We start from the raw sequence: 11,941 nt of genomic DNA, 5'->3' as shown, positions 1-11,941 counted from the left end.
GGGAGTCGCACGTGAGTCTTAAGGGAGCCGAGATGTGCGACTCCCAGCGGACCCCCTGCGACTCCCGTGCGACATCCATCAGACTTCCGTGCAACTGTCGTGCAACCTGTGCAAATCTCATGCGAGCCCGGTGCAGAAAAGCAGTCGCATGGCAGTTGGGGGGGGGGGGGGGGGGGGGGGGGGGGGGGGGGGGGGGGGGGGGGGGGGGGGGGGGGGGGGGGCTAGGTAATTCTTACGGGAATCGCACGGCTGTACAATCTTTTAGTCGCACCGCAGTTGTACGAAAAATCGTTCAAGTGAGAACTGGGCTTAAGGAGTTTTAGACTATTTACTACTCGGTTGCCCCCCAAACAAAAATTCCTAGCTACGGCCCTGATATGTCAATACTTTTACTTCAATCTCACTGACGTTTTGTCAGTGAGATTGAAGAAAAAGTATTGACATATTATGTTAACAATAAAAAGTCTCTCAAGGTAGTTTTATATGTTATTAACCGACGTTTCTGTCGCATGATAAATGTCGAGGTCTGTGCTATTCTGTCTGTGGAAAAAAAAGCATATAAATGATCTCTTGCTAATGAAAAATGTAACAGGTTTTCTCTGAAGACCACGTGTCAGAATTACCAAATGTTTGACTTCCAGTAGCCATTGAGGATGCTATGGTAGCCCTAGAGGATGTTATGGTAGCCCTAGAGGATGTTATGGTAGTCCTAGAGGATGTTATGGTAGCCCTAGAGGATGCTATGGTAGCCCTAGAGGATGTTATGGTAGTCCTAGAGGATGTTATGGTAGCCCTAGAGGATGCTATGATAGCCCTAGAGGATATTATTGTAGCCCTTGAGGATGTTATAGTAGCCCTAGGGGATGTTATGGTAGCCCTAGAGGATGCTATGGTAGCCCTAGAGAATGTTATGGTAGCCTTAGAGGATGCTATGATAGCCCTAGAGGATGCTATGGTAGCCCTTGCATGGGCGTACATAGGATTTTGAAAAGGGGGTTCCAAAATAGATTGCAGAGATATTGGGCATATATTTTTATGTTGAGTAAATATAATAATGTCAGATATATTAAATTATAAAAAAAAGCGATTTCAGGGGGGGTTCGGTCGAACCCATCGAACCCGCCCCTCCCCCTATGTACGCCCATGCCTTGATGATGTTATAGGAGTCCTAGAGGCTATTATAGCAGCCCTAGGGGATGTTATGGTAGCCCTAGAGAATGTTATGGTAGCCCTAGAGAATGTTATGGTAGCCCTAGGGGATGCTATGGTAGCCCTAGAGGATGTTATGGTAGCCCTTGAGGATGTTATAGGAGTCCTAGAGGCTGCTATAGTAGCCATAGGGGATGTTATGGTAGCCCTAGAGAATGTTATGGTAGCCCTAGAGAATGCTATGGTAGCCCTAAAGAATGTTATGGTAGCTCTAGAGATGATAGCCCTAGAGGATGCTATGGTAGCCCTAAAGAATGTTATGGTAGCCCTAAAGGATGTTATGGTAGCCCTAGAGATGGTAGCCCTAGAGAATGTTATGGTAGCCCTAGATTCACCATCAACATGGGGGCGAGGGGGTGTGTGGGGGCTGTCAGCTTGTCATGTTATAGGAGTCCTAGAGGCTGCTATAGTAGCCCAAGAGAATGTTATGGTAGCCCTAGAGAATGTTATGGTAGTCCTAGAGGATGTTATGGTAGCCCTAGAGGATGTTATTGTAGCCCTTGAGGATGTTATAGGAGTCCTAGAGGCTGCTATAGTAGCCATAGGGGATGTTATGGTAGCCCTAGAGAATGTTATGGTAGCCCTAGAGGATGCTATGGTAGCCCTAGAGATGGTAGCCCTAAAGGATGTTATGGTAGCCCTAGAGAATGTTATGGTAGCCCTAGATGATGTTATGGTAGCCCTAGATTCACCATCAAAATGGGGGCGAGGGTGTGTGTGGGGGCTGTCAGCTTGTCATGAACATGCAGATGTAGTTATCTGGTCCACTGTACTTACTGGGTTTAGGGATATCCGTCAATGTCACGAAGTAATAGTGGCTAGTACAGAAACTAATTTCCTCAATTCCACAACTTTGTTGTCCTGCTGTGTGTATATAAATTTGTTTGATGGTCGCCAGAATTGTTTTGTAACTGGAGATGGACTTGTTTGTAAAACACGCAGCAGGTTTCGAGTAGAGACTGATTACATGAAAGATACACCTGATATGCCTCACAATGTTCATGTCTACCCGGATGTTTGTCGGTCTCTGTCTCTACCCCCCCCCCCCCCCCCCCCCCGGGTCGTGTTGCAAACATATTTCTAAAAACTGTTTTCTAACGCTATATATAATAAATATTGACCAATGCATTTCTTAAATCATTACTTGAAATCATTTATTCTCAATCCAGATCAAAGTTCACCAATATTAAACCATTTGATTTTTCATAATACACAATTCCCACTTAAGGAAACAACTACGTTATTTAAATTATAATCAATGGGGCATTTGTTATAAAGAGAAAATCCAGACTAAAGTATACTGAGACAGACATATTTGTTATAAAGAGAAAATCCAGACTAAAGTATACTGAGACAGACATATTTGTTATAAAGAGAAAATCCAGACTAAAGTATACTGAGACAGACATATTTGTTATAAAGAGAAAATCCAGACTAAAGTATACTGAGACAGACATATTTGTTATAAAGAGAAAATCCAGACTAAAGTATACTGAGACAGACATATTTGTTATAAAGAGAAAATCCAGACTAAAGTATACTGAGACAGACATATTTGTTATAAAGAGAAAATCCAGACTAAAGTATACTGAGACAGACATATTTGTTATAAAGAGAAAATCCAGACTAAAGTATACTGAGACAGACATATTTGTTATAAAGAGAAAATCCAGACTAAAGTATACTGAGACAGACATATTTGTTATAAAGAGAAAATCCAGACTAAAGTATACTGAGACAGACATATTTGTTATAAAGAGAAAATCCAGACTAAAGTATACTGAGACAGACATATTTGTTATAAAGAGAAAATCCAGACTAAAGTATACTGAGACAGACATATTTGTTATAAAGAGAAAATCCAGACTAAAGTATACTGAGACAGACATATTTGTTATAAAGAGAAAATCCAGACTAAAGTATACTGAGACAGACATATTTGTTATAAAGAGAAAATCCAGACTAAAGTATACTGAGACAGACATATTTGTTATAAAGAGAAAATCCAGACTAAAGTATACTGAGACAGACATATTTGTTATAAAGAGAAAATCCAGACTAAAGTATACTGAGACAGACATATTTGTTATAAAGAGAAAATCCAGACTAAAGTATACTGAGACAGACATATTTGTTATAAAGAGAAAATCCAGACTAAAGTATACTGAGACAGACATATTTGTTATAAAGAGAAAATCCAGACTAAAGTATACTGAGACAGACATATTTGAAATGTGGGCTTCCTCATTAATACTTACACTGTTAAAAATATAGGTCAAATCTGGGCTATGACATATTGACAGGAAGTAACTATCCTATTGAGCACTGACTATATATATATATAGGTCAAATCTGGGCTATGACATATTGACAGGAAGTAACTATCCTATTGAGCACTGACTATATATATATATATATATAGGTCAAATCTGGGGCTATGACATATTGACAGGAAGTAACTATCCTATTGAGCACTGACTATATATATAGGTCAAATCTGGGGCTATGACATATTGACAGGAAGTAACTATCCTATTGAGCACTGACTATATATATAGGTCAAATCTGGGGCTATGACATATTGACAGGAAGTAACTATCCTATTGAGCACCGACTATATATATATAGGTCAAATCTGGGGCTATGACATATTGACAGGAAGTAACTATCCTATTGAGCACCGACTATATATATATAGGTCAAATCTGGGGCTATGACATATTGACAGGAAGTAACTATCCTATTGAGCACCGACTATATATATAGGTCAAATCTGGGGTTATGACATATTGACAGGAAGTAACTATCCTATTGAGCACCGACTATATATATATATATAGGTCAAATCTGGGGCTATGACATATTGACAGGAAGTAACTATCCTATTGAGCACTGACTATATATATAGGTCAAATCTGGGGCTATGACTATATATATATAGGTCAAATCTGGGGCTATGACATATTGACAGGAAGTAACTATCCTATTGAGCACCGACTATATATATATAGGTCAAATCTGGGGCTATGACATATTGACAGGAAGTAACTATCCTATTGAGCACCGACTATATATATATAGGTCAAATCTGGGGCTATGACATATTGACAGGAAGTAACTATCCTATTGAGCACCGACTATATATATATATACAGGTCAAATCTGGGGCTATGACATATTGACAGGAAGTAACTATCCTATTGAGCACCGACTATATATATATATATAGGTCAAATCTGGGGCTATGACATATTGACAGGAAGTAACTATCCTATTGAGCACCGACTATGCTCCGCTGCTCGCCGATATGTTTCTCTATACATATGAATACGAATTTCTGACTAATCTACTTAAATCAAAGCCAAGGAATCTGGCTAAGACGTTTAACCTTAGTTTCAGCTATATTGATGATCTATCACAGATTACCTTCCATTGATTTACCCCAAGAGTTAGAAATAAAAAACACATCTGAAGGTATTAGATCAGTTTCCTACTTCGATCTATGCACTGAGATTCAAAGCGACATTGGTTTGCAGACAAAGCTGTATGACAATTTCCAGTTCAATTTTCGCTTTATGTCGAGCAATATACCTTCTGCTCCAGCTGTTGGTGTCTACATATCACAACTTCTAAGAATCATTGTATTAAAGATACCTCAAAGCATGCTCATTGTATGCAGATTTCAAACAACGCCATATCATTCGTCACAGATGCTGTTCCATCAGCTTTATGAAGTCCAGGGCATTCGAAACGTTTTATGGTAAACATTTGGAGGCTATGTCTACTAAATACGATGCACCACTGTAAAAAAAGTTGACCCAGTGTCAGGGTTGGGGTGCCCTGAGCTCACTGTCTCACAATATTTTTAAAATTTCATATGGTATACACAGTTTTATATATATACATGGCAAAATCTATACACACGAATGTATATTGTTGTTTTGATATTTTGTTTGGGTTTTTTTTTATTAATTTTTTTAAACTATTATTATCTGGGGCCAAGAAGGAAAAAAAAAAAGATAAAGGTGATGTTATGTACGGAATTAGTATTGATACAAGAAAGTATAATGAAAAGGTGTGTGAAGGAGTAGAAAGTGCGAAGAAGGTATTTTAGAAATAAATATATCTCAATATTTGATAGATTAATAAATCTTTATGATGTTTGTAATAAATTATACCACTGCTCCCATTCAGTCTTGAAATCTTCATAATTACCATTTTTATATAAGATACATTTTTCAGTTTCCAACTTTTTAAGGCAGAGAAGTTTAATTTTTGTTTTTGTATTTTCATGGAATAAATGTAATATTTTATGTTAACAACTAACCAATTTATTGCATATGTATTTGTTTTTTTAAGCAGACCCAAAATGGCAATATGTTTATCTATAATTATGCACTCTTCTATAGTATTGAATATCCAGTTTGTAATATCTTTGATGTTATTCCATATTTTTAACTTTAGCATACCTTTTCATCTCTTTGGTGAAACTTGCACATTTATCGTTTTGTTTTTATTGCTTTAGATGAAGTGACGGACTTCACAGCAGTGGTGGCAGTATTCATGATGGGTGCCATCGGGGAGGCAGGATAGGCTCACCTTTCGCGAACACCTCATATCAATGTTATGACAGTTATTCATGAGTGCATATCATTACAACTGTACTTATTCCAATAACTTTTATCTTATACTAGTTTTGCTTTAGTAACCTAGTCTGGGAGTGGCAGTCCTCTGCAGTGGTGCAAGATGGATCGAATATGCAGAAAATATTCGTGAAATCAAGCACTGTTTTGTCAAGTGCCCATTCGACTCTGCATTGTGCAGATATAATGCCTGATCACGAATTAAAGGTTTTATATTATATATACTAGTACATACACATATATAGATAGATGTATATATATATATATATATATATATATATATATATATATATATATATATATATATATATATATATATATATATATATATATATATATATATATACACACACACACACACACACACCCTGCGCGTGCCGTGACCTCACCGTGGTGCAGGGGTGTAACATTCTCTTTGAGAATGGCCAATACAGCACAAATTGAAATTTTGAGTAAAAGTCAGTATCTATCTGTGATATTTGTATTTTGCGAGTGCGAATAATTTTTACATGCTCATATACCACTAGAGTTTCGAGCATGTCCGTCCCGGGGCCTGTCCCGGGACAAGCCCCTGGCTGTCCAGGGGGGGTAGAGTTGAAAATGGGCAGAATTGACTGCTCGGTCGAATATTTATATAATTTGGAGCATTTTAGAAGGACAGTCCAAAAATAAATCAGAGAAAGAAGAGAGGATCGGATTATTTAATAATATTTAAAAAAGAAAGTAATTTCGACAGGTCTAAGTTTTTAAGTCCGATCTATATGTCCACGTGAGTGGTCTCGTTAAGGCCGTTAGGGTGCACAGCTTGTAGGGACGAGATGGGTTGCATCCCGTCAAGAAAACCCCTAGATTAAGTCAATAGACGTTGAAGGTGTAGTGCTGTGCTGAAATACAGATCTTGAGAAGCCGGATCCGTCTGAACGAGAGAAAGAATCAGACTAAGGTATAGTCCAGTCGTCATAGGTTGGTATAGTGGTGCGGACGGGCCCGACTCCGGAGGATACGAGATGGTATCACAATAAAACAAAGTAAAGTCTAGAAAAAGAGTAGTAGGGGCCGACCCCGCTTCCTATTTCTTCTTAGAGTGGGGCGGTCAATCTTCCAGTGCTGCTAGGACAGGCTCGGACACGTAGACTAAACACGAACAACCGTGGCGTTCTGCAGAATGGCCGTCATACAAGTCACGAAAAATACAAGTCAACATAGACGGAGAAATGACGTGGAGGCAAGGAATCTCGCTAAAAAAGAATCTAACCTGGTGGTGCAGACTGTCAATCCAGAGTTCAATCAATTCCAATGGCCGCATACATCCCAGTACAAAACTTCACTTCGTTGACCGGCCTCGGTGGCGTCGTGGCAGGCCATCGGTCTACAGGCTGGTAGGTACTGGGTTCGGATCCCAGTCGAGGCATGGGATTTTTAATCCAGATATCGACTCCAAACCCTGAGTGAGTGCTCCGCAAGGCTCAGTGGGTAAGTGTAAACCACTTGCACCGACCAGTGATCCATAACTGGTTCAACAAAGGCCATGGTTTGTGCTATCCTGCCTGTAGGAAGCGCAAATAAAAGATCCCTTGCTGCCTGTCGTAAAAAGAGTAGCCTATGTGGCGACAGCGGGTTTCCTCTAAAAAAATCTGTGTGGTCCTTAACCATATAACCGTAAATAAAATGTGTTGAGTGCGTCGTTAAATAAAACACTTCTTTCTTTCACTTCGTTGACAAAAACAACAAAAGTGAAGGATTCCAAAGTCGAGCCGCGAAAAAACGTGCAGTGTGCACAAACACGTCTTATTGCGACGAGCTGCAGACTGGGAATGTGTATTTTTGCAGTTCTTTACACCGTTTTGATTTAAATATTGCATTCTTATATTGATGTTGATCATCACCTTATTTGTTTGCATTACCACAGTTTGACACCCAATAGCCGATGTATTTTTCGTGCTGGGGTGTCGTTAAACATTCATTCATTCATTCATTCATTCATACACACACAATGTATATATACATCAATCACCGAGTAGAGAAAGATGCCAATACCTGCACCAGACAACATCGTCACTGGCTGTCGTCCAGCGTCAATGCATTAAACAGAATAACAACACTATTCCAATGAAGAGGTAATGTTAAAATAGTTTATTAATACATAAATATGTACAGTATGTATACATACATAAGAGAGATAAACGCATAATGTAAACGTATACTCCATTAAATTATCATCACAGGTTTTTCTAACGTTGCATCAGTCTGACCAATATTGCATGATTCCCTGGGAGATACGCGCGGTTTGACATGTACAGGAGGCACTAGTTCCACACATTCTCACTGGTTGTGGCCGTCCACTGTGGATCTCCGTGTAGTTATGGTAATGGTTACAAGCATCGTGCAGCTCCGTGAAAATAACAGCTACAGAAGAATACCGCGGAAGTTTAAAATGAAAGCTACGGTAATTACGGTAAATTATACAGCTTTATAGCTCTAAATACTTCTAGTTGTCTGTTGACAGCATATAAACAGTTGGGCTTACTGTGACAATATACATGTTATTCTTCAGAGTATTTTACGTCATGATCACAATGCGGAACACCATTGTGGGTTTCAAATGACAATGAATGAATGCTTGAATGATTGGCCTCAGACCACAATTAATTTCGCTATATGTTTCTATATAGCCTTAGTGGCTATAACATTTTTATTAATATCAGCAGGCCCGTGGATTTTTTTATGTACCTTTGCCTGCCTAGGGGACACATACCCTGAAAAGGACAACCCCTGTTGTCCAGCTCTTTCTCCCAGCATATTGGTTTAAACAAACACACCCTCTAAACCAGGCCGGAGTACACCCATTTTACACAAAAAGCACTACTTTTGCATGGGCCGGAATTACCACAAACAAGTCTTCAGTGTCAACAAGTTACACATGTTTACAAACTACATGCTCTCCCCTGTCACTTCAGTCAAATAGATGCCACTTCATAGCTGTCTGCCATGAAATAATCACAGTCAAACAGCAGACTACTTGCGCGGTCAAATTTCCGAATTTTGGACAACCAAATGGGAAGATAACTGTAATCTGAGGCCGAATGTTTAACGACTCCAGCTGTGGCTTTCAAAAACAGCACTGTTTGTCAGGTTTATGTTAACACTAAGTCAAATTAACAATTAGAATAATTAGACTAAAATAAATATTTTATTAAAAAAACCCAAACAAACAAACCGATCCCAAACTATTCTAATCAATATATATATATATATATATATATATATATATATATATATATATATATATATATGTATGTGTGTGTTTATGTGTGTGTGTATATATATAGTGTCAAAGCATTTTGTGGTAAAAAAGAAATCATTCTTACAGAAGGATCCATATATAATATTATTTGGTTAAAGATGCAATATCCCCTCCATATCCTTTACCATCATTTATCAATGCACAGTACAAAAAATACAACTGACATAAACACAATTCCACAATTGACTCAAAATTCTTGTAAATACTACTTTTTCTTCATCAGCCTGCCTCCATTAGTATTTAACTGAAAGACCCCAGAAGCAGAGTAGTTTTTTCTGAGAGAATGATTGCATATCCCTTGTAGATAACAATGTCACTTTCTGCTTTTGTTTATTATACATTAATTTTCGTATTTTTCAATAATAATAATAATAATAATAATAATAATAAATAATACAAATAATACAAATAATAATAAAAAGCCAGATTAAGATTACCCAACTATATCTATAGTTTTTCTAAATCAGCAAAGAAAAAACACTTAATATAAAAAAAAAAGTACAATAATACACTTAAAAAAAAAAAAAAAATGTATGTCAACTTAGGAAACTGAGCATAAGTAACCAACTTTAATATTCTATAAGCGAAATCGGTCTAATCAGCCACCTGTATTATCAGGATACATGTACTTGAATTTTCTCTCAAATCATCAGCATGATCTTATATTCAAATTAAATAGCTACTTGTCAAGAGGCTACATTTTGTAATGTGTAGAGGTGGGGTGGGACCTGACCAGGACTCACGTTTGATATTATCCCTCCTCAATATTTAATATTTAATATTATCCCTCCTCAAACAACTTTCCTGTCATCAAAGACACTGTGTGAGCAATTGTTGAGGACACTCAGTGAGATGTGGAAAGAAGATCCCTCACCTTAGAGTATATAGACCATGCCTACGCTGAAGATCAGTGGACACCTGCTTATACTGATGGATCAGCTGAGGAAGCAACCAAGTGGTGGAGGAGGGATCCAGATTGAACTTAAAGATGGCAAAGAGATGCAAATGTCCACTGCAAGAGGAAAGTACTCCACCAATTACAAGGCAGAATGAGAAGCCATGAGAATTGCAGCAAAAAAGCTGATCAGCAAAATGTGATTGTGGCACAGCCCTCATGACTGTTGATCATTTCCTGCAGCATTGTCCTCACTATTAGGACAAGAGAAAAACAGTCTAGCCTTCAGATGAAGCCTCGAAGGAGAAACTATTCAGCCCAAGAAAAACCTGCAGCACACTGGTTTGAACTACTGGGATCCCTGTCCGAGCTTCAAAGAAGAATCCCTTCTCATAGTTAGTACCATGCTTATTTCAAATAGCACACTCTACCCCCACTCCCTTCACAATCCCCTTCAAATATGCAACTGACAGGTGGCTGTTTAACACAGATTCGACTTTATAGTTTATAAAAAGCTTCTTTGTTAAAATATGTCTCTGAATGATGAAACCATGTTAAATTATGCTGGTCTAGACGAGTCTCGTTTCATTATTTAATAGAAATACAAATTTTATTTTTCATATGGCACTAATTCTTTTTCTTTTTTTAAATATAGCACCACCCTTCTCTAAACCCCAACATTATTTCAAACACACAACTTTAGAAATAATCACTCAGTGACCAGATGTACAATAGGACACGTACATGACATTGTGCTATTGTCAGTTGTAACATTCTGATTTCTTCCTATCTTGAGTATAAATATATTAACTAGAAATATTGATATAAATAAAATAAGAATACTAATATCCAGATATTAATATGATTAACAGTTTTAACAGTTTTACATTATTATAAATATGATTAACAGTTTTAACAGTTTTACATTATTATAAATAGTAATACTTTGTCACATACAAAATCATGTGACTAGGTGGTTTTTTAATCATTCTATGGTCATCATATACTCAGTCCATTCCTTTCAAGACAAGAAAAAGGTCAGGAAATTAACTTCTGTGCTATGGGTCATCCATTTAATATGTACAAGAAAAGTAAAATAATTAATTATAAACATGCCACGTGAATAGCACCCTCTCCTGTACACTTGACCGAAGACATACTAAATGGACAGTGCCTATACACATGGCAATGTTATTGTAACATTCACATCTTAAAAAGGACAGAAAATAAAGGACGGTTTTAGCCAATTCACTGTACAATTGTGGTTTATACTACAAGTACATTATTTGTAAAATATTTCTCAAGTTCCTTTCAGTATACTCAATAAAAATGAACTACATTATTATGTGATAGAACATTAAACTTACACTAATAATGGTGGGGGTGGGGGTGGGGGGGGAACACATTCATAGTTCTAAAACAAAACTTTGTTGTACGACATTAGGTAAATAATCTACTTTTCACTCATTCATAATTTCTTTTTTGTCAGTATACTTACTAGGAAGAAAATAAAGCAAGCAAGAACATACATAAAATGCGTCTAGTAAAAGGGTCTGAAATAAAACTTTCAAAACAATCCGTTGTAGAAATTTGACTGTCAAACTCTTATTGCCACCCTGGTAAATAAATATCCACTATTTACATGCTTACATTTCTACACTACAGGTACAGGTCTGAATGTACACACTGGACCACAGTTAGTGAAAGAACAAACAGTATGTTGAGACTATTGCTGGGTCTCTAGCCTTCAGGAAACATAAAGATTTCTGTTATGGACAAAACCAATCTTACTGCCACTCCTAGGATGTTTCTGTTAATAGATCTGACATAAAACAACAAACTAGCTCAGTGGTAAAGTAGTATCGGGATTAAACACAGACTTCAAGACTA

At 37.4% G+C, this 11,941-nt stretch overlaps 1 protein-coding gene across 2 annotated transcripts in view; it reads right to left on the bottom strand.

The window, feature by feature from the left end:
- Positions 1-8,825: 8,825 nt before the first annotated feature.
- LOC121374309 (protein Hook homolog 3-like) overlaps positions 8,826-11,941 on the bottom strand; it is a 71,201-nt gene continuing 68,085 nt past the window's right edge. For both annotated transcript variants that reach the window (XM_041501366.1, XM_041501368.1), the window contains one exon: positions 8,826-11,941. This exon is cut by the window's right edge and continues 1,649 nt beyond it. The gene's annotated coding sequence lies outside the window, so the exon portion shown is untranslated.

Source organism: Gigantopelta aegis, chromosome 6 (genome assembly GCF_016097555.1).
Source record: "Gigantopelta aegis isolate Gae_Host chromosome 6, Gae_host_genome, whole genome shotgun sequence".
Taxonomy (NCBI): Eukaryota; Metazoa; Mollusca; class Gastropoda; order Neomphalida; family Peltospiridae; genus Gigantopelta; species Gigantopelta aegis.
This window is presented reverse-complemented; position numbering and strand designations above follow the sequence as displayed.